Consider the following 24,877-nt stretch of genomic DNA (forward strand, 5'->3'; position numbering starts at 1 on the left):
AGATATATGGAGAAAAATAAATAGAGACAAAAAGGAATATACCTTCTTTTCAGTAGCATATGGTACATTCACAAAGATTGACCATGCACTAAGGAAGGCATTAAAAACATGGCAAACAAGTGCAAAAGAAAAGAAATAATAAATGCAACCTTTTCAGATCATAATGAAATAAAAATAATAATTAGTAAGGGTACATGGAAAAGTAAATCAAAAATTAATTGGAAATTAAATAATATGACTCTAAAATCAATTAGTTAAAGAATAAATCACACAAACAATTAATAATTTCATTGAAAAAAAGACAATGATGGAACATCATATCAAAATCTATGGGATGCAGCCAAAGAAGTACTCAGGGAGAAATTTATATCCTTGAGTGCATATATTAACAAATCAGGGAGGGCAGAGGTCAATGAATTGGGTATGCAAATTAAAAAAAAACTAGAAAGAACAAATTAAAAATCTCCAGATAAAAACTAAATTAGAAATCCTAAAAATAAAAGGAGAAACTAATAAAAATGAAAGTGAAAGAACTATTGAATTAATAAATAAGACTAGAAGATGTTACTTTGAAAAACACCAATAAAATAGATAGAGTATGGTTAATCTAACCAAAAAAGGAAAGGAGAAAACCAAATTACCAGTATCAAAAATGAAAAGAGAGACCTCACCTCTAATGAAGAGGAAATTAAGGTAATTATTAAGAACTACTTTGCCCAATTATATGGCAATAAATATGGCAATCTAGGTGACATGGATAATTATTTACAAAAATATAAATTGTCTTGATTAACAGAAGGAAAAATGTTCAATCCCACATCAGAAAAAGAAATTGAACAAGTCATTAAAGAATTCCCTAAGAAAAAATCCCCAGGGCCAGTTGGATTCACAAGTGAATTCTATCAAACATTTTAAGAATAACTCACCCCAATACTACATAATCTATTCTATAAAATAAGCAAAGAAGGAGTTCTACCAAATTCCTTTTATGAAACAAATATAGTACTGATTCCAGAGCCAGGCAGATCAAAAAAAAAGAGAAAGAAAACTATAGACATTAAATCTCCTTAATGAACATAGATGCAAAAATCTTAAATAGAACACAAGCACAAAGATTCCAAGTGATCACAACGGCTATTAATTATGATCAGGTGGGATTTATACCAGGAATGTAAGGATGGTTCAATATTAGGAATCCAAATAATTGTCCATATCAACAAACAAACCAACAGCAATTACATGATTATCTCAATAGATGCAGAAAAAGCCGTTGACAAAAAACACTCATTCCTATTGAAAATACTAAAAAGTATAGGAATAGAAGGGCCTTTCCTAAAAATAATAAACAGTATATATTTAAAACCACCAGCAAGCAACATCTGCAATGGGATAAATTAGAAGCCTTCACAATAAGATCAGGAGTGAAACAAGGATATCCATTATCACCTGTATTATTTAACATTGTACTAGAAACACTAGCAATAGTAATCGGAGAAGAAAAAGAAATTGAAGGTATTAAAATAGGTAACAAGGAAAATAAACTATCACTCTTTGCAGATAATAGGATGGTCTACCTACAGAATCCTAAAGAATCAACTACAAAACTAGGGCAAATAATCGACAACTTTAACAAAGTTGCAGGATATAAAATAAACCCACATAAATCATCAGTATTTCAATATATTTCCAACACATCTCAGCAGAAAGAGTTAGAAAGAGAAATTCCATTTAAAATCACCCTAGATTATATATTTAGAAATCTATTTGCCAACACAAACACAGGAATTATAGGAACACAACTACAAAATACTTTCCACAAAGTTAAAAGTAGATAGAAACAATTGGAAAATATTAATTGCTCATGGGTAGGACAAGACAACATGATAAAAACGACCATCCTACCCAAATTAATTTACTTATTTAGTACCATATCTATCAAACTACCAAGAAATATTTTTACTGAATTAGAAAAAACTAACAAAGTTCACTTGGAAAAATAAAAAATCAAGAATATAAAGGGAAATAATGAAAAAAAACTATGAAGGATGGGGGCCTAGCAGTACCAGATCTTAAACTGTACTATAAAGCAGTGGTCATCAAAACAATATGGTGCCAGCTGAGAGAAAGAAGGGAGGATCAAGGGAATAAACTTGGGGTAAATGACCTCAGCAAGATAATGTATGCTAAACCTAAAGATCCCAGCTGTGGGGACAAAAATCCACTATTTGACAAAAACTGCTGGGAAAACTGAAAACAGTATAGGACAGACTAGGTTTAGATCAACATCTCACACCCTAATCCAAGATAAATTCAGAATGGGTGAATGACTTAAATATGAAGAAGGAAACTATAAGTAAGCTAGATGAGCCTAGAATATTTTACCTGTCAGATCTATGGGGAAGGAAAGATTTCAAGACCAAGCAAGAGATAGATAATATGAAAAAATGTAAAATGTAAATTCTGAGGGACTTATGAGAAGGAATGCTATCCCCATCCAGAGAAAGGACTGTTGGAGTAGAAATACAGAAGATAAACAACTGCTTGATCACTTGGGTTGATGGGGATATGATTGGGGATGTAGACTCTAAATGATCATCCTAGTGCAATTACTAATAATATTGAAATAGGTCTTGAACAATGACACATGTAAAACTCAATGGAATTGCTCATTGACTATGGGAAGGGGTGGGAAAGGAGAAGGAAAGAACATGAATCATGTAACTTAGGAAAAATATTCTAAATTAATTAATTCAATAAATACTCTTTTTTAATGCACTATTAACTATGCCTCATACAACACTACATAATCTCTGACCTCCAGGAATTAACACAAGCTCTACCTATGCCTGATATTCTTCCTCCTATCCAACTTCTCAAGTTTGTTGTCTCCTTTCAAAATTCAATTCAAGACTTGTCTTCTCCAGGAAGAATTCCTTGATCTCTCCAAGTTGTCAGTTCTGGTTTCAACTCCAGAAAACAAGATGCCCATCCCAGGATTAAATTTATCACTTCCAAATTCAGCACCATGCTGGTAACTCAAAGCCTTAGTGGATACCACCTTAGTCTCCTCTCCCCTTTGACTCTGGCACAGAGTACCAAATTCCCTTCAAAGTCTTTCTTTAAAGAGGGCAGAGACTCTCATCTCACTGCACTTTGCCTCTGGTCTTCTGCCAACTTCTTCAACTTCAAGTAACAAGATTCTCTCTTGTTGGATACCATCTCATGTCTCTCCTTTAACCTCCCCCCCCACTTTCCTGCCACTTTTTGTATGTCATCTCCCTCCATTAGATTGTAAGCTCCTTAAGAATGAGGACTGTCTTTTAATGTATCCCCAGAACTTTCATAATACCTGGCACATAGTAGATTCTTAATAAATGTTTATTGGATGGATGGGATCTTTCAATCTTTGTTTTAGTTTATCTTTTGAAATAAATATTTCCCCATTCAATCATTTCCTTTCTTATCCTTAAAAATTTTAATGTTGTTTGTGTTGAAGCTTTTCTGATGCAAGTAACAAAGTTATCTAATTTATCTTTTGTACTTGCTTCCATCTCTCTGTGAATCTTAATATTCATTGGATTTTGCACATCCATACAGTTTTTTAACTAGAAGTAAACTTAGGGATTGTCTCATCTAGTTGTTCACTTTTCAATTAAGGGAACTATGACCAAGAGAGGATAAGCAACTTCTACCTTTATTAAACTAGCTATTGACAAAACTGTGACAATTCCTTTGGTTTCCAATTAATTTCTGTCAATGATATACAAAAGAAAATTGTAATAGGATCTCACCTTCTTAAAAGTTTTGTCCTTTTCCCATGATTTTCTTTTTGTATAATCAGAATATGGAAGATTATTACTGGAATACATGTGTTGTTCACTTATTTATTTTGGAGCAAAGCATTAAGCAACTTATTCTACTCATTGCAAGGACTAAGAGATGAGAATTCATTGTTCATTCATTGTACTAACTTCCTAGAGAATAAGCTGAAACAAAAAATGTTTCAGTTGTCAGTTCTGGTTTCAATTTAACAAAACAAGATTCCTTTCCCAGGAAAAGTTCATCAATTCTAAACTCCCTACCATACTACTAACTCAAGCCTCTTCTACCCTCTACAACATAGCTACAACATAGAATATCAAACTCCCCTCAATGCCTTACAGAGAGTATGGGGAAAGAAACTTGATTTTCTGGAGTAAAATTAGAAGTAATAATAATAGTTGTCCTTATTTTATCAATACTGATGCCAAACAACAAATATATGTCTTTAAAACATTCATGTGCAATAATCAAAAATGAGAAGGATAAATGGAGTGATCACTGACTATGAGATTTGGAAGGAACCTCAGAAGTCATCTGGTCTAACCTGGAGGACTATACAAAATGCACAAAGGATGGTGGTAATGTATAATCTTTGCTAAGAAGATCCACTTATATGGGAATTACTACTTCCTAAGGCAGCCTACTTTTGGACAACTCTAATACTTGGTATTTTTATTTTCCTCATGTAATTTAGGGGGATGAAATTTGGTACTCCCATTCATAGTGGAAATAGTTACAGAAAGCTAAGAAAAGATAAAATGTTAACACAGGTATTAACACCCGGTGATCCTTTTATGAAGCACAAACACCTTTTTTTTTATAAATTATTAACAAAGGGCAACAGGATTAGGTGGGTTAAAAATGGGCCACTTCCCTTGAAGCTTTAAATCCTAGAGAGAGTTCAGCAGCTCCAGGGAGTGCAGGACAGCAGTTGTTTGCAAAACTGATACAGAGGAGAGGATTTCCCTCTCCTCCCTATCAACTAAGCAGCTTTGAAGAACTATTCGTCCAATAAAAACCACTGCAATCTAGTTGGGAGCAGAAAGATGCAAAAATTCTGGAAAGATGCTGAAAAAGAAATGCTGTCATCCATAGCCAAAAGCAAATCAAAGAATCAGAAATATAGAGGTATGTTCAGAAGAGAAAACTAACAGTGGACATAATTGGGAATCAAGCTACAGAGGACAAAAACTGAAACACTATCTGAACAACATCCCCAGTAGAGATGCATTAAGCTCCTGGAGGTGCTTTGTAAGGACTCAAGTACAAAGAAATGACAGAAATGTCCTGTGGTGCTAGTGTTGTCGTTTGTCTAAGCCTCATGTGTTCCCCATATATTTATCTCACCATCATTATATTCTGAATGTGTGCCCACCCTTTGCCTACAAGTTGTGTATACTGAGAGAGAGGATGCTCCCCAGGTAAAAGGAGAAGAATGTTCTATAACATGCCATCTTAGTAGATGTTATATGTCTAATTCTGTCTCCTTGCTGATCAATAATATGAAGCATCCTTGTGAGGACCCATAAGCTATATATATATATATATATATATATATATATATATATATATATATATATATATATATATATATATATAATATAATATAATATAATATAATATAATATAATATATTTTATATATATATATTATAACATATTATAATTATATTATATTGCAAAATATAATATTCTTATAACATTAAATAATCATATTTTAAAAAAATAATATAAATATATAAAATATTAATTACTAAATACACTTAATAAATAGATGATAAATTAAAATAACTATATAATATATATTATTATCAGATACAAACAAATAAATGGATGAGCTAAGGAATGTCTTTCCTTCCTCCTACCCCATAAAAAAGTAGGAACCTTTTAAAAGCAGGCTTATGTATCCCTAACACCTAGCACCATCTTAGATATGGGAAACACTTAAAGTCAACTAAAGTTGAATAGCTTTAAACCAAAAAAAAAAGACATAATATTTAATATAGTATCAAATTGGCTCCCTCTGTGAAAAGATAATAAAATTTTCCCTAACAAGGCAAGATGAAGCTTTCAGTCCAAATTAGGCAAAGGAACATAAATTAACTTTGATTTTGCATACATGTTAAAAGACAATATTCCTGTGAAATTTAGACACATTTCATTACATAAGGAACGATTTTGACTTCCACTCTAAATTTTACCACTTTATAAGCATAACTCTCTCTTGGATAACTAATGTAGACTCAGACATTTAGGCTAGATTCCCCAAATGGTGGATGCTATATTGGGTTCCAAGAGTAACACTAGGATTGGCTGCTTCTACTATAGCTCATAAATCGCTCTCTAGTGTCCCTACAATCTGCTAATAGCAACAATTCATTTCAATGAATTCAAGGTCATTTACTGAAAAAGCATAGCAAGAATAGTAGTTATAAAACATAGATCCAATGAGACTGGGGTATAGTTTCCCACAAATGAACACTGAATTCACAAGAAGAATAGAATTTAATTGCTTTTTGAAGTCCTAAACATAGGATTTCTAGGGTCTGGTCTTCATAGTCTGATTCTTAGTTGCCAGGAAAAATGATCCTTAAAGTTGCTTACTCCTTCTGGTAGACTGTAGTCTTTCTGTGTCTGTCTGAAGTGTGCCTTTGTCTCATTTATGCATCAAGCTCTCTCAGATCAGTGAATCCTCAAACCATTGGCTAGAGTAACTACCACTCCACTGCTTCACTGTTAGATGCCATAGCCCAGTGATGGCAAACATTTTAGAGACTGTGTGCCATGCCCCTCCTCCCTACCAAGTAACAGGTGTACCCCCCTCCCCTTACCCAACACAGGTGAGGGAGAAAGCTCTCCAATTGGGCTGCTGGGAAGAGGGGTAGATGAAATGAAGAATATCCTCAGCAAGTGTAGAGGAGAGGAGTGGCACAAGCACTTGGTTCCCCTCCAGCTCTGCTGCCTATGAGCCACCCACCTTATCCCCTGTGTGTTCCCATTGGGCTGCTAGGCAGAGGGCTGAGGGATGTGAAAAAATATCATCAGGAACAGTGAAAAGGGGGATGGGAGAGTTCCACCTGAGTCCTTTTGCCTTCCTAGTAAAAAACTGGGGTGGGACTGGGAAGGGAAGGGTGGCCACATGCCCACAGAGAGGGCTCTGTATTCCATCTTTGGTACTTGTGCCATAAGTTCACCATCACTGCCATAGCCAATTCAGTGGAGGGAAGGAGGCTACTGTACAGAAGGGAGGAAAACAATAAGGGAAGAGGAGGAAGGAATCCTTTACTTTTTCCTCACAAAGGCTTCTAAAATGAAATTGTTTCTAGCTTGAAAATACCCTAGATCTCTTTAAATTCGACTAAGGCTTGGTAATCTAAAACCCCCATAGGCACTATCACTTTGTTTACTCAAACCACAGAGCTTTTCTAGAACCAGAGAGGCATTTGAGCCTCACAAAGAAATCAAGTATAGATTCATCTTAACAGTTAAAGACCTCATTAATATCTCATGGTAATATTTTGGGCTTGATTCTGTGACCACAACTAAAGCAGTGAACTTCCCCAAAAAAGCTTTATGGAGATTTTTTTGGTAAATTAGACACAAAAATGTCAATACTGGATTGAAAATCAGGGCAAAATTAGGAAATATGCAAGAATTTTCACTAACTACTTTTGGGGTGGCTCATTACAATTAGGGGAAAGATAAATGAAGAACTTTAGTATTTATTAAATCACTGGACTTCATTTTCAAGATTTGTTCAGTCTCATAAGAGTAGAAATCTTATTTTTATAAGTAATTTAAGAGTAAACCTGATATTGGTATTATACCTACTAAACATTTATTTTTCAATTCAACAAATTTTATTTGTCTCCTTTGTTATGGACAGAAATTATGGACAGAAGCCCAAGTTGTAAATACTGTTTCTAAACTAATGTAATAAAGTAGGGAGATATGATAATACAAATAAATAGAATAATTTAAATAGGTAATTAATTCTGAGTCTTTTTTTTTTTTGGAGAAGGGAGTCCTTCTTATCTATGATTTCATTGGCATAGCAGTTCCTAGAAAGGAAATGCTTTTTTTCAATTTAGATCAGTATCATTTACTAGACAATTTCTAATTGTCTTAAAGAGTTGCCTGGGGGCTCATAGAATTTAAGCAATTTTTTTTTGCCCAACATCACATAGTATATATGTCATAGGCAGTATATGAACCCATGTCTTCCTTACTCCAAGACCAGACTCCATCCACCACTCCAAGCTATCTGAAAACATAGGTTTAAAGCTAGAATAACAAAGGAAACCTTGATAAACCTCTAATAAAAATATTTGAGATATAATTAATACCCATGGATCAGGAGGTCCTAGGTTCAAATCTAGCCTCATGCAACTTCCTATATGACCCTGTGAAAGTCACTTAACCCCAATTGCCTAGTCCTTATCATTTTTATGCCTTAGAATGGATACTTTTTATTAATTCTAAGGCAAATTGGTAAGAGTTTAAAACACACATGTATACACATGGTCATGAGCAACAAGACCAAGAGCCATTCTCCAATAAATAAGTAGTCAAATGAAATAGATAAATATTTTTAATTGAATTTGAATTTTCAAAACTTTTTTTTTTTGCTTTTCTTTATATCTCTATAACTTAGCATAATGCCTGGCACATAATTGAAAAGAATTAAAAATTTTAGATGATCATAGGAAAGATTATGCCAATCAATAACAATCAGAGGAATGTAAATTTAAAAACTTGAGTTTTGTCTAATGCTCCCCAAATTGGAAGATTATGAGAGAGGAGAGAATTGCTTAATGTTAGAAGGGTTGTGGGAACAGATGCATTGATATGCTGGTAAAAATTGGGACTTCAAAAAGAAAGTTACTAAACTGATCATTCTTTGATCCATTTGTGGCACATATACCAAAGATCAAAGGAAGAAAGGAAGATCTCACAAATGCCAACATATTCATAGCAGCATTTTTTTGAAGATGCAAGAAATTATAAAAAAAGAAAGATTGGTACCCATAAATTAGAGAAGATTTGAACAAATTTTAGTATATGAATATAAGGTATTTTTATGGCATCTTAAGAAACACAAAAAAAAATATGAGGAATCTAGGGAAACAAGGGAAAATCTATATGGATAGAGAGTGAAATAAGCAGAATTAGGATTCCTAAGCAATATATGACACTCCCTTACAACAATGTAAGTGAATAGAACATTGAAACAAAGTCAAATGTCAAGTCAACACAATGTTCAATTCTAGCCCTGGGAAGGGAAATGTACCTCTCTCTCCTTTCTTTGAAGCAGGGGGGGTGGGGGTGGGTGGGGGGTGGAGGGATAGGGAGTGGTAGTTGTTATGGGTAGAGAAAATCATAAATGCTGTCAGATAAGGTTTTGCTGTTGTGTTAGTTGCCTTTATTTAAGTGTTTTATGTTTGTTTTCCTGTGTTCCAAGGAAAGGCTTAAGGTGTAAAAGCATCTTTTGAAATGAGTATGAAGAAAAATAAAAGGTATCAATAAGACTTTTCAAAACTTAATAATTGAAGACCATAAGAATGAGTGTGGTGGGTGGAACAGAAATGGCATAGGACCTCACAGTTATATGCAGTGCCCTGGGATCTGTTGGGCAAAACAGCAGAACAGCTAATAAGGTCTCCAAAGGACTTCAGAATACAGTGGCAGAAATTATGATGAGTCATTTGGCACCCTGATTATTCAAATGCGGAGAATGGCCATTCTGCTCTTCTTCTGGACCATCCTGGATGGAATTTGGGTTATTGAGTCTATAGGAGGAGGAAATTATGGAGGGAAATCTCAGATTTATTTTTATTTGCATTTCTTTTTATATTAATATAACTTGAGTGGGTATGCCCAGTCCTTTGAGCATATTTCCTGTCTATTTTGAATTCAATGGAACCTTGAGGCAATGTCTTTCCAGCTATGCTTGAATCATAGGAGGGTCCTATATGATGATGATAACTATTCTAATTGGCCAAAGAGCCAGAAAAATGAATAATTTGAGAATTGCTAAGCTGGAACTCAGACTAGATGAGAGGCAACCTGCCCTTCATTAATCTATTTTCTTGGCAGCTTCAAGTGAAATGGGACCACTATGACATGCTTCCCTAAGAGCTGGGAGGAAGAGTGGCTGCCCTGTTTCCCATCAAGTCATGGTGGCCATGAGCACATAGCTGCCTTTATCGCCATGTGTGTTCTTTTCTGATCTTAGAAGAATGAATATTCTGAGATAGAAGTGTCCAGTCAACTTTGTGAGGTTGGGAAATCCAAGGGTCTCATCAGCAGTCTGTACTGAATAGTAGTAGTAGTAGAAGCAGTAGCCTTCGAAGCAGTAGTGGCCAATGGTGTGGAAGTGCCTGCAATGGATGTAGAAAGATAGTCACCAGAGGTTGGTGGAAGCTTCAAGAGGTGTCCTCCAACATAATGGAGAGAAATGCTGGCTATGGATTCAAGAAAAGCATGAATCCTGGGAGCCTAGCTGAATGACCCACCCACCTACCTAAAGAGAACTTCATGAGGACTTTATGAAGAAATAAAAGGGCTAACAGAGCGAGGAATTGTGAGATACCCCTTTACCACATGTGTTCTCAATAGGTATGCCTTACTGCCGTTATGTTTTAAGTTCTCTACATAGACACTATGTATATCAGTGAGACAGTATGCCAACAGGTTTTGGGGGAATGTTTTGTCCCTACTATTCTACAGTGCCTTCTTAGTAAATGCCTCTGCCAAAAAGAAAACTTTAAGCTGCTGGCTGATTGTTAATGGTAAAGCACACTGTTTTGGGTTCAGGGGGGAAAAAAAACACTTTTAAAAGTAGTCAACCATAAAATTATTTATTCCTAGAATCCTAAGAGAATAGTAGTTACACTCTGGGGACCCCAAACTATAAGGTTAGTGCAGGTTGAGAAAGTAACTCTAGATGTATGCCACAACAATAACAAGGATACTATAGTAGTTGCAATTCTTCTAAAATTGTTTTTGGTATCTTTTGACCACTTGTTTATTGGGAAATTGCTCTTATGATGTCATATACTTATGCTAATTCTCTATATCTTGGATTTTTCTCAGAAATATTTGATTCTAAGTTGTTTTTCCCCCAATTGACAGTTTCCTTTATTATCTCCACTTTATGTTCATAGACAGCCTGTCATAGCCAATAGCGAGCCACCACCCTAATTCAGGACCTCACTACTTCTCACCCAGATCCTAATAGTTCTTAACTGGACTCCATAATTCTGGTTTCTTACCTTTTTTCAAACCCAGTCTTCATACAGTTGCCAAAATAATATTCTTAAAGCATAGATGTGGCCAGGTCACTATAATGCTGAAAAACCTTCACTAATTTTCTATTCCTCTAAGATAAAACATAAACTCCTTAGCCTGTAAGATACCACAAAATCTGTTTCCAACCTGGTTTTCCATCTTTACTTCTTCTTAGCACCCCTTCAAATGTACCCTCTTCTAGCCACATGGACATCTCTTGTCTACATGCATGCTTAGAAGGTACACTTTCCCCATCTCCATTTTTCGCAATACTAATCATCCTTCAAAGCACAATTCAAGTATAACCTCCTCTAAGAAACTTTCCCAATTATCCCCAGTTTTTAGTGCTCAAAAATTTCCCCAGATTTTCCTAACATTTTCCCCAATCCCTCAGCTCCCTAATACTGTATTATACTTGTATCCGTCCATGTGATTATATGCCCCTGATAGAGTGGAGGTACCTTGAAAGCAAAGATTGCTTTACTTTTTTCTATAAGGATTCTTAACCTGGTATTTGTGAAATTGACTTTAAAATATTTTGGTAATTATATTTTAATGCAATTGGTTTCCTTTGGATTACTATGTATTTTATTTTACACATTTAAAAGCACTAAAGGAAATATAATACAAAAGAAGTTAAGAATTCCTGGCATTGTACTTTGCCCTAAAGTAGCTCCTTTCTGCCTTTTCTTACTTTCTTCTAATATACTGCCAACTAGGAAACCAAGTTTATCAGAATTGTCAAATAGAAAAAGAAAATCTCTGAATGATGTTTTGAGGAAATTTTCTGAAATAATATTTTAATGGAGAGCATTGAAACTAAGCTAATGTTTTCTGCTACAGTCTGGATTGATGAAGCTGCTGGATAGTTGGCTATATGAGATTTTTACTACATATATATGGCACTGTGAAATATTTTAAATTACTTATGAATTTTGAATTTCTTATTTGGAAATAACTGAGATGGTCCATTTCCTATCCCCCCTACTTTTTTTTTTTTAAACCCTTACCTTCCATCTTAGAATCAATACTGTATATTGGTTCTAAGGCAGAAGAGTGGCAAGGGCTAAGTAATGGGTGTTAAGTGACTTGCCCAGGGCAATACAACTGGGAAGTATCTGAGGCCATATTTGAACCCAGGACCTCCTCCAATCTCTGGGACTGGCTCTCAATCTATTGAGTGACCTAGCTTCACCATCACCCCCAACCAAATACTTTTAATATAAAATGGAAGCAGCTGGACATGCCAGGAAGGAAAGATGGCAATGTGGCACAGTGGGAAAAGTATGGATTTGGACTCAGTCAAAGCTTAGTTTGAATTCCAATTTTGTCAGTTATAGTTATATGTCTATGATAGTTTCTTTACCTCTCTCGAGTCTCTGTTTTCTCATCTGTAAAACAGGAATAACACCTTATCTATCCCCCAGAGTTGTGAGCAGACGCAAAGACTTGTAGGATTTCATCGATGTAGGCATATCCTCAATTAATAAAGAATTCATGAAAGCTATTACAGGAGAAGGTTTTGAGACTAAAATATTCAGGTTCCTTTAGCCAGCCTAGTGATCAGCCTTTCCAAACTTAAGGGGGCTGATGCTCAGATGACAATTATATAGTAGATTCATCACCAAGGCTCATATTGAAAGCCTTTCCAACTTGGTAGCAACCCCTACCCCATACACACTTGCTCTTTCCCACCTCCAAGGCTTATGCAAAGTATGCATAACCTTTAAAAACCCAGGATGACCATCATGTCTGAAAGAGGAATCAGATTTGTTTTTTAGTGGAAGCTAGGTGGGATAATTTACCATAAAAATCATGTTTTAATGTTGGACTCCACTGCAATGTTAACTTCAGCTTTTCTTACTGTAGAGTTCCGTCTCCTAACTGGCCAGTGGTAGGGATGGGGAGGCAAAGCTCTTCCCTCTAAAGCAATGTGTACATAACTCCACATCGCTTAAACCTTACAAAGTATTTTTCCACTCGTGTGTGTCCCCCGCCCCCAGAGGAAGGTGAGGAATGACTCATGCAGTCCATTTTTACAATCAATTGATTTAGGGGCTCCGTTTAATAAGGTTCCCTCAAATGGAACTTCCCTCCTCCAACCTGAAGTCCTAGTTTTATGGGGGAGTTCTGGATTAAAAAGCAAACAAATAAAAAAATTATAAGGGGAGGGGGAAAGGTAAATAAGGATCTCGCGAGTGCATTGGGTCAGTAGAAAAACGGGATGGCACTTACCTCTTTAACTCTGCTTAACTCTAGAGCGGAAAGCGTAGTAGTCAGGGGACAGCTGCCAGCAGGGCAGTACCTATCTTACTCCCAGGTGGCTGTCCCTCCCTGTCCCCTCCCTTCTCTTCAATTCTCCCAGCACCACAAAGCAGAGTTGGGCACCTCGTTGCTATTGATGCCACTGATGGCAAAGTTAGAGATTTGGAGGTGTAGGGGAAAAGAGAGGTCTCTGTGCTCAGGGGGGCAGTTTTCTGAAAGGGGGTGGGGACGGGACCCTGGAAAGGAGGACAATTGTTCGCCTTGACCACGCCTCTGGCTACCATAGCAACCAAACCTAGAGTGCGCCACCACGGAGCCATGCACGCCCAAATCTCAAAGCCACCCAACCAACCATTGCACACTAGTCTTACACGCCCCTCCTCCGCGGTGGAACACGAACTCAGGGTGCCAGTGCGGTATCGCGCTGCGCATGCGCATGAAGGAGACTCACCCTCTCCCCGCCCACGCCAAGGGCAGAGAAGCGCGCGCGCGCCCCTGTACTATTTGGCGTGGGTTGACTCTCGCGTTCTGGGCGGAGCATGTGGGTGTCTGAGACTCCCAGTCTACTGCAGCTTAGTGATGCTTGCCTCTGCCTCCCTTCCCCTTCCCTACCTTTCGCTTAGAGAGCTACAAAGAACTTTGCATTTGTAGTCAGAGGTCCTGGCTCTTGTCATTTCTTTATACTTCTCTGAGCCTCAGTTTCCTCATTTGTTAAATGGAAAGGGCCTCTAAGGTCCCTTCCAACTCTATATCTATAATCCTATGTCTCCCTCACTCTATATTGCCTAGTCAAAAATCCCCTACTAAGCATCATGATTGAACAGTGAAGAAGACAGGCAAGCTGGTACCCTGCTGCCCTGACATGTCTGAACCTTAAACCTCCAGTTGTAAGCCAAGCCCCTCGATTGCCTGGGGAGAAAGGCACTCGTGCTATTTACTGGGGAGCGCTTTCCTGCTTGCTACGATCCATTTCCAAGAGCCCAATTGGGAAAGTTTGCTTTCTAGAACTGGTGGGTCAGCGAGATTTTACAAGTGTCAGATACTTCTGCTTTGGGGGGTTTAGAGGGATTAACTAATATCCCTTTTTCTATAATCGAAGTATTTATTAAGCAGCTACAGTATCCCCAGCACCATACTGGACAATGGAGATATAAGAAGAAAGAATGTTGGTTTTTTAAATTTCAAAATGACTTATTAACCTTTAAAAAAAAAGCATAAAGTTTGCGATTCATTGGTCATTTTTGTCCATGAAATCAGTAAATCAGAATATTGAAACTCAAATGTAAAAATGTTTTTCACAGATACTTGAAACCTTGAAATGAATGAGAAGCAAATCACCATATGTGCAGAGAAATATGATGTTTAAAAAAAGTTATTTCTAAGTTAACCATATTCCCATTTTACCACCCCAATTCACAATGAGCATATATTCTAATGAGGGAGATAAAATGAAAGAGATACTCATACACCTATACCTACACATATGTTATATACATACATACAAGAGAGCATTAAGAGAATAAATACAAATATATACAAAGTATTTTATACAGGAGTGGTTTGGGAAGAGAGGGCAATAGCATCTGGGTGATTAAGAAAGGCTTGATTCAGAACCTGGAGCCTAAGTTTAACTTTAAGGAAAAGATTGATTCTATGAGATGGAAGTGAGGCATTCCTGGGATGATGTCACTGCAGTGAAAGGAAGACTGAAAATGAAGCATCTTGGGTGAGAAGTGGCATGAAGAAAAATCATTTTGGCTGTATCACAGAATTCAGAAGGGAAAGTGATACCCCTAGAGGCTGGAAAGAGAGATTGGGGACAGTTTGTGAGGACTTTTAAAAAATATATATTTATTTTATTTATTTTGAAATATTTTTCCATGGTTACATGATTCATGTTCTCTCACCTCTTACCTCCCCCCTCCTGGAGCTGACAAGCAATTGCACTGGGTTATGTATGTATTATTATTCAGTACCTATTTCCATATTATTCATTTTTGTAATAAGCTTTTAAAATCAAAACCCCCAATCCTATATCCATATAAACAAGTGATAAATCATTTTTTCTTCTGCATTTCTACTCCCACAGTTATTTCTCTAGATGTGGATTGCATTCTTTTTCATAAATCCCTCGGGATTGTCCTGGATCATTGCTACTAGTAGCAAAGTCTATTACATTTAATCATCCCACAGTATTTCAGTCTCTGTGTAGATTGTTCTCCTAGTTCTGTTCATTTCACTCTGCATCAGTTCCTGGAGGTCTTTCCAATTCACATGGAATTCCTCCAGTTCATTATTCCTTTCAGCACAATAGTATTCCATGTGAGGGACTTTTAAAACTAAACAGAGGGGCAGCCTGGTGTTGGGAAGACCTGGGTTCAAATCTTAGTTCAGACAGTGTCTAGCTGTGTGACCCTGGACAAATCATTTAACCCCAAATGCCACAATTCTATCTTAAAATCCATACTACAACAGAAATTCAGGATTTAAAACAAAACAACAACCAAAAAAAAAAAACCCCTACTAATGGAGATGTTAATTATCATAGAGGCAATAGGAAGTTGCTGAAATTGATTGAGTAGGGGAATCACCTGGTCAAATCTGCATTTATGGATAAATTACTTTGGTGTTATTGTATAGGATATACTGAACTGGTGAGAGACTTGAGGAAAATAGATCAGGTAAGAAAATTTTTCAGTAATCTAGATGATGGGTTAGTCTAGATCCTCTCCACCCCTCTATACAAAAGTGTCTCACCACATGCTTCCCTTGACTTATCTTGGATCAATTTAGTCAAAATCCTTTAAAAGTGACTATTGCTTTCCACCTGGTCACTTCATCACACAAACAAAAGTTACTCTGAATCTAGGGGGCTTAAGGGGGAGAAATTGAAGGGGTTATTTATAAGTGGTTGGACTGGATTATTTAAGAATAGGGTCGCCAGGAATTTTATGAAATTCCAAAGATATTTATTTGAACAATTTATTTACAAAATATAGAAACAGTGAAGTAGGAAATCAGAGAAAGGAAAGGGTAAAATATCTAGCCTATGCACTAAGTATTTTGCTCTGGTCCCTGGCTCGACCCAGGCAGAGGAATTTAGTCCTTAGGTGGAGAGGCCTCAGCTTTGAACCAAGGACCTGGGGATGCTGGGAGCCTCTCTCAAGAGGATAGGTCTCTCCTGAAACTAGTGTCTTCAGAGGATCCAGGAAAGGAGTCAACCTGATTCACTCACCACGTGTCAGTCCAAAGGGAGAGATTCAAGGACAGTCTCACGTCTCAGATCCAGTCAGCAGAATCTTTACTCCAAAGAATGAGAGAACTCTCTCTCTCTCAGGAAGTAACAGCTCCTTTTAAAGAGGCTTCTTTGAGTCACTTCCTGTGTCTTCTTTCTTCCTCTATTTTATGTGGACAAATCATAGTCTAAAGCTTTGCTTAGAGCTGCCAGGGGCAGTCAGTGGATTCTAATCTGTCACCCACTATGGTCACAGATCTCCCCTACTCATGTGTGAATGGGGTGTTTACACTTCTGGTGATTAAATCTAAAAATGGGCAGGGGGGAGTTAATTTAATCTTCACAGGGGCTAGATCTACTTATCCTATAGGCCAGGAACTGCAGTTCTGCCTTAATCTCTAAAAAACATAAGAGAAGGAGTTTGACTGGATCTCAACCAGTTCTACCAGCCTACCTGACACCCAGTATGACTTTTCAATTAAGGAGCACTGAACTATCACCAGACAGGACTGCTATTCCCTAGACTTAATAGATTATTTGCTATACCAATTTATAAGAAGATTTTATGATAACAAATGATAGATAACCTTCCATTCCTAATATGGTCTATGTCAGTTGTAGGGTATGGTCTTTAGCTTTTCACACAAATTATTATGGTTCTCAAATTCAATTTCAAGGTCTCTTGGACTGGGTTAGGTGGTGGTAAAACTTGATAATATCTTTATCTATATTCCTTTCAGTCAGGATTGACACAGATCATCTTCTATAAACCTTTGCTAATTCTGAATACCTATTTACATAACTAGAGAATTGATCATTTTGCGAAGAGGAGATAGAATTTCTGAGACACATAATAGGCCCCTTGGGCATAATTTTTAGTAGGTTCACTTTCACTGACATCTATATACCAGCACAGGAATCATTAGACTAAAGCATAGTATTAAAAAAAAAGTTAGACTTTGGTTGAATTATCATTTTAGTTACAAAAACAGACTCTCCTATAAATCTTAAAATTAACAGGTAATTAATCTCACCCTAACCCTACTATATCTATCCATCAGATGGCTATACCCAAGTTTAGCTATTTGTTCTCCAAGCTGGCATGAATCTTGTGTCTAGAACAAAAAGATTGTTGATTTCTCTGAAGCCTCTGATGCCATCAATCAACCCTCTTCTCCTTGATTCTCTCCTTTCTATGTATTTTTATGACATTGCTGTGTCTTGGCTCTCCTCCTACCTGACTGACTACTCGTTCTTACTCTGCTGGATCTTCATACAGGTCATCCCTATTAACCAGGAGTGTCACCTAAAGGCTCTTTTCTGGACCCTCTTCTCTTTTCCCTCTATACTATTTTACTTGGTAATCTCAACAGAGATCTCATCTCAAATGAATCTCATGGATTCAATTATAGTTTCTATGTAAATGATTCACATATTTATTTGCCCAGTCCTAACAGGTCTCTTGACCTCCATGCTCACAAAACCAACTTTGCCTAGTGTATATTTCAAACTAGATGTCTCACAGATATTTTAAACTCAACATATCCAAAAACTGAATTCATTCTATTTCCCTTCACCCCAAATTCTTCCCTTTTCCTAAACTTTATTACTATATAAAGTACCACCCTCCTTTCAGCAACCCAAGCTCAAGCTCAAAACTCTGGTGTTTTCCTCAACTCTACTCCCCTTTAACTCCTAATAGCTGATCTGTTGCCAATCATGTTCTTTTTAGCTTTACAACATCTCTGTAATATGTCCCCTTCTCTCCTCTGACACTGCCATCAGCCTGGTTCAGGTCCTTATCACCCCTGCCTATAATATTGTACTTTCTGGTTGGTCTCCCTTGACAAGTTCTTCCCATTCCAGGCCATCCTTCATTCAAATTTAAACTTGATCTTCCTAAAGGACAAGTCTGGCCAAGTTACCTTCACTCCCATAACTCATTCCATAAATTCCAGTATCTCCTATTGTTTCTAGGATCAAATATAAAGTCCTCTGTTTGGCTTTTAAAGCTCTTTAAAACATGGCCCCTTCCTGCCTTTCTAGTCTTCTAATTCCCTTTATGCCTCCCACATACACACTTTGATCCAGTGATACTGGCCTCTTTGATGTGCCCCAATTAGGGCACTCCATCTCCAGTTTCAGAAATTTCTCTTGGATGTCCTCCATAGTTGGAACCATTTTCCTCTTTATCTCTGACTCCTGGCTTTCCCAGCTTCCTTTATGTCTCAGACAAAGTTCTACCTTCTACAAATAGAATTTATAGATCCCCTTTAATACTTGTAAGTTCTCTCTGTTGCTTATTTCCCATTCATTGTCTATATCTTTTTTTTTTGTTTGCATGTTTTTTCCTCATTAAACTTTAGTTTGTTGAGAGCAAGGACTGATTTTTGCCTTGTATCTTCAGTGCTTAGCACAGTTCTGGCACATAGTAAATCCTTAATAAAATGCCTTTTGACTGATTTATATGTGTGTATATATATATATGCATATATATATATATGCATGTGTATATGCTTAGGTATATACGTGTACATAAAAAGAAGAGAGAAGATTGAGGACAGGATAAAAGAGGATGGTCTTTATCACCCTACTAATAATGATTCACCCAGATTCTCATCCAGATGCATCTTCTGCACTTTGGAAAGTATTATCAATAAATGAGTAAATAAATATATGAAAATATATTTATTTATATATGTATATATAAAATACATATGCATGTATATATATATATATATATATATATATATATATATATATATATATATATATATTCTCTTTATATTTCTGTTACCTCCAAGCTTCTGGCAAAACACCTCCATGTTAGATCTATCTCTATCTCTAGATTTCTAGATCTAACTATTTTCTCTGAGGATATTTTCGGACTCAGTTGCTTTTTTCCCAAAAGTGTCCTCAACAATTACAATGACTGATTACTGCTTTATATTTATAAAAACAAACATTTAAAACAATGAAAGGTGAACAACTCTCATACTCCCTGCTTTCCCTCGAATAGTGTCCAGAGGAAAGGGGACACGTAGCTTTGCACACCAAGTTCTAGTCTGTTTCTATGTGGCTACTGCCGTCGATGTTTTTTTTTGTTTGTTTCTCAGCTCTATGTGGTATCTTATCAGCTTCCTTTTTTCCATCTCTATATGGCTTCCTTTAGATTCCCTTTCTCCAACTCCATGCTTCTTTTATTTATTTAAGAAATCATTTAATGGGGGCTCAGTGGATAGAAACTCAGAGATTCAGAGAACTAGAGACAGGAGATTCAAACATGGCCTCAAACACTTCCTCTAACTGCGTGTCCTTGGGCAAGCCATTTAACCTTCATTGCCTAGTTCTTAAAGCCCTTCTGCCTTGGAAACAATACACAACATTAATTCTTTTTTTTTAAATATATTTTATTTGATCATTTCCAAGCATTATTCGTTAAAGACATAGATCATTTTCTTTTCCTCCCCCCAACCCCCCATAGCCAACGCGTAAATCCACTGGGCATTACATGTTTTCTTGATTCGAACCCATTGCTATGTTGATAGTATTTGCATTAGAGTGTTCATTTAGAGTCTCTCCTCTGTCATGTCCCCTCAACCACTGTATTCTGGCAGTTGCTTTTCCTCAGTGTTTCCACTCCCATAGTTTATCCTTTGCTTATGAATAGTGTTTTTTTCTCCTGGATCCCTGCAAATTGTTCAGGGACATTACACCACTACTAATGGAGAAGTCCATTACGTTCGATTATACCACAGTGTATTAGTCTCTGTGTACAATGTTCTCCTGGTTCTGCTCCTCTCGCTCTGCATCACTTCCTGGAGGTTGTTCCAGTCTCCATGGAACTCCTCCAGTTCATTATTCCTTTGAGCACAACAGTATTCCATCACCAACATATACCACAGTTTGTTCAGCCATTCCCCAATTGATGGGCATCCCCTCATTTTCCAGTTTTGGGCCACCACAAAGAGCGCAGCTATGAATATTTTTGTACAAGTCTTTTTGTCCATTATCTCTTTGGGGTACAGACCCAGCAGTGCTACACAACATTAATTCTAAGACAGAAGGTAAGGGTTAAAAAAAGTTACTTAGTTTAATTAATAAAGCACTGGACTTGGAATATGGAAGACCACTGTTCAAATCCTATTGCTTTCTGTACCCAGGCAAGTTACTTAAATGTTCTAATTCTTAGTTTCTTCATTTAGGTTTAGTTCTGTTGTCACTGAGTAATTTCTTACTTCTATAATTAAACTAGTAATTGGTATGGATTGATGGTTACAATCTTTATAGATTTATTTGTATATACTTGAGCTGCCAGCAGTGTCAAGTTGGCAATCAATGTCTTTGTATTCTTTGGTTTTAATTTGTATTTCAAGAGTGTGTGGTGGGGCCGGTAGATGGTTTAGTGGATAGAGAGCCAGGCCTATAGACAAGAGGTCTTGGATTCAAATCTGGTATCAAATACTTTCTAGCTGTGTGACTTTAGGCAAGTCACTTAACTCACATATATACATACACACATATACACACACACACTCACACTTTACCACTCTTCTGACATGGAACCCATATTTAGTGTTGTAAGAGAGAAGTTACAAATGGAGAGAAAAAATTAGATCCTGCAATGCAAAGGAACAGCCCAAGCGGTGGAAAGGGCAAGGAAGACTCAAGATTCCAGGAAGGAATAGAGTAGCTGAGAGAATTCAAAACTGCCAGTTTACTGCTGGTCAGCTCTCTGCTGGAGTGGACACCCTGAGAGGAGGACCTCTTACGTGGAGGATCCCTTTGGACATTGATTACCTTCCAGTGAACTCCTAAATCTCTCTGGTTCAAGCTGAATACAAAAGTAGACTGGGACTTTATAGGAAGATGTCTACTGAGAAGATCTCTCTTTCCCCAAAATATCCTGAACTTCAATTTATAACCAGATTAGTTTAGAAGGAAGGACAACCAGCAAATGATGGAAAGGAGGGTAACACTGTTAGCCAGAATCCCTCAGGATTTGGGGGGGTTAGTTGCAAATCTATAAGGATTCCTGTTTCCCACTTTCCTTACCCAACACCCTCACTTTCCCTGCCTTGTGTCCTAAAAAATATAGTGTTACCATTTAGATCAGGTCTGCCTGCTTTCAGACACCAAAGAAGGGGACTGAAACTTTAGGGAAAACCATACCTTTCCCCAAAGGGAACTAGCTTTAGGCCAGGGCTGAGGATTGGACTCAGGTCTCAAAAGGGAAAAGTGGCAGTGGGGATATTGGGAGGATCCCGAGGCAGGAAGTTCACCCTGCCTCTAACCACAGCTAATATCAAGAAGGGAGGCCATGGGTCATTTCTCTAAAACCTTCTCCTTAAGTCCTTAACTTCCACCTCCTAAACCCAGTCTCTGAGGGGACATATTCCGTCCCTCTAGAAGACAAATTGTACTATCTTCCCCAAAGGGAAGAGAAGGGAAGATCGATCTCTTCCCTCTCTCCAATTCTTCAGCTCTTTCACCCCCTCTCTCCATTCCCCAGTGTGTGTGTGTGTGTGACCTCTTTTAAAATGGAAGGTAAAGGTTTAAAAATAAATAAATGCCATTTTAAAAAATAGTCTTTGGAACAAAAAAGTAGTGGCCTCTATCTAGGTCAATTCTCATGCTCTATTATAATACACAGTCTCCTCTCCTGGATTCACCACTTATAGGCATATTTATATGAGCCAGAAAGTCTTTGCAGAGCAGGTAGACAATGCCCATCCATCAGACTTTTCCTCTATTAGTGTTCACTAATGAAGTCTAATTAATTATAATATGCAGTTACATTTCATAATCCTGAGAGGCACCCCTCTATTTTCAAGGGGGTCTTTTATAAAGGAAACAGTTGCCTGGTTTCTTTGTAACTTTGTATGGTTTCACTTTAGCTTTCTTCTTTTTTTCCCCATTGTTTCACTTCTTGCCTTCTGAATTTATGGTGGAAGGGAGAGAATGCAAAATTGAATGAATAAAAAAAGAAAAAAATGACTGCATACAAAGTTGTAGAGAAACTAAACAATTTTCCTCTTATCAAAATAGCCCCAGAAAATAGAGAAGTCCATTAAGAAGGCAATAAAAAATAAGACTTGTTAAAACATTTATAATCAAGCAAAACAAATTCTCTCATTGGTCATTATAAAAAAGTAGAAATAAAATGGGCCTCAAACTATATTCTGAGTTAATCAGTTTTCTATCAGGAGATAACATATTTCATCATGATACCTTTGAAATTTGTGTTTGTTTATTGTGTTGATCAGTGTTCCTAGTCTAGGTTGTTTACCTTCACAATATTGTTATTATAATTAAATTATTCTCCTGGTTCTGCTCAACTTCACTTCTTTGATCTCTTTCAGGTATAGACCTAACCATGATATTTTAGGGTCAATGACTTTTCAAAATGACTAAACTGGTTCAAAACTTGTGCATTATTAAACGTGTTTTCCTATAGCCCCATCAACATTTGTCTGTTCCTTTTTGGTTAATTTTTCCCCATCTAATGGATATGAGATGGTTTTAGAGTTATTTTAATTTGCATTTACCTAATTATTAAAAATTTAGAAATTTCCATATATAGCTATCGATAGCTTGCATTTTTTTGTTTGACCATTGATCAGTGGGGGAATGGTTCTTCTTCTTACAAATTTTATTTTTAAATTATAAATCAAACCTTTATTAAAGAAAGTTGCTGTAATTCTTTCCTCAATTCCTTGCTTTGTTTCTAATTTTGGCTGCATTGATTTTGTTTGTGCAAAACCTTTTATGTAACCAAAATTGTGGGCAACTAGGTGGCATAGTGGATAAGATCTGAGTTCAAATCTATCCTCATACACTTACTAGCTATTTGTCCCTAGGCAAATCATCTAACTATGTTTGCTTTAATTTATTCATCTGCAAAATAAACAGAAAAGAAAATGGCAAACCATTCCAGTATCTTTGAAAAAAAAATGGAGTCAGGAAGAGTCAGACACAAGTAAAAAAACACACCAAAAAAGACACAAAAAACCCAACAAATTATAATTATCCATTTTACCTCCTGTGAACAACCTCTATATATACTATTTAGTCGTAAAATCTTCTTTTATCTCTATATTTTATAGATAAATTGTCGAGGAATATGTTTATAAATATGTTTATTTCTGGCTATATAAAATAAACTTTTGTGGTTTGATATGTTACTTAATAAGCAAATTACTTTAGGTAGCTTTGTCATATTTATTATATTGGCTCAGCCTATCCATGAGCATGTCTATTTTTTCAATTATTTAATCTATTTTTATTTATGTAAAAAAAAAACTTTGTAGTTGTGTTGATATAGCTTCTATTTATTTTGGCAAGAAGATTCTCAAGTATTTTTTATTGTCTATAGTTATTTTAAATATAATTACTCTTTCCATCAATTTCTGTTGAGCTTTGTTGGTCATATACAGACATGCTGATGATTTGTGTGGGCCTATTTTATATATTGACTCTCAGATGAAATGTTCATTGTTTCAGTTCTTTTTTTTGTAGAGTTCTTTAAGTAAGCCTTTAGATCATCTGCAAGAAAATGGATAGATTTGTTCCTTTTTTTGCATATGCTTATTCTTTTCATTTCTTTTTCTTATTTTATTACTATGGCTAGTATTCTAGGATAATATCTAATGGTAGTAATGATAATGGACACTTTTTTTTTACTTCAAATTTTACTGGAAAGGTTTCTAATTTATCTACTTCACAAATAATATGTTTTCTTCCAGCTTGTTTAGAGTAACTTCATAAAAGTTGACCATGTATAAGTTTATAAAACTTCAGAAAAATGCAAAAAACAAAAATTTTTAAATATTTTTACTAATCATAATTGTGAATCTCAAAAAATTCTCAGACACTACTTCATAAGATTTGGTTAAGACCATTCCCCATTTTAAACAATGAAAGGATTTAGTCAGGAATGTGAGAACTCTACTCCACCCATACTTAAGCATACTTTAGGGGAAGATAAACTTTCTGAACAATGAAAAATATTTAATCCATACTTATAATAAGGCAAAAGTTCTTAAGCTGTGCCTATTTTTAGATCTAATATGAAAGGGTGCTAAGTACCTATAAAGGTCAGGCAACTTGTGAACTTGCAAAGGGCAAAGAGGTGAGAACTTACTCAGAGGTTTTTTCAGGTGTGAACTTAATCAAAAGTTTAGTCTACTCCAGTGTGAATTAAAAATGGTCTGTCCTTTGGAAAATGTCTACTGTGATTGGTAGATGTGAGAACTTAGGGGAGATG

The 24,877-nt window shown here is 36.3% G+C and overlaps 1 protein-coding gene across 1 annotated transcript in view; it reads right to left on the reverse strand.

Annotated features, from left to right (window-relative positions):
* ANKEF1 (ankyrin repeat and EF-hand domain containing 1) overlaps positions 1–13,757 on the reverse strand; it is a 73,741-nt gene extending 59,984 nt beyond the window's left edge. Inside the window, exon 1 of the mRNA XM_007476688.3 lies at positions 13,347–13,757. The gene's annotated coding sequence lies outside the window, so the exon portion shown is untranslated. The remainder of the gene's footprint in view (positions 1–13,346) is intronic.
* Positions 13,758–24,877: the final 11,120 nt, after the last annotated feature.

Source organism: Monodelphis domestica, chromosome 1, assembly GCF_027887165.1.
Source record: "Monodelphis domestica isolate mMonDom1 chromosome 1, mMonDom1.pri, whole genome shotgun sequence".
Lineage (NCBI taxonomy): Eukaryota > Metazoa > Chordata > Mammalia > Didelphimorphia > Didelphidae > Monodelphis > Monodelphis domestica.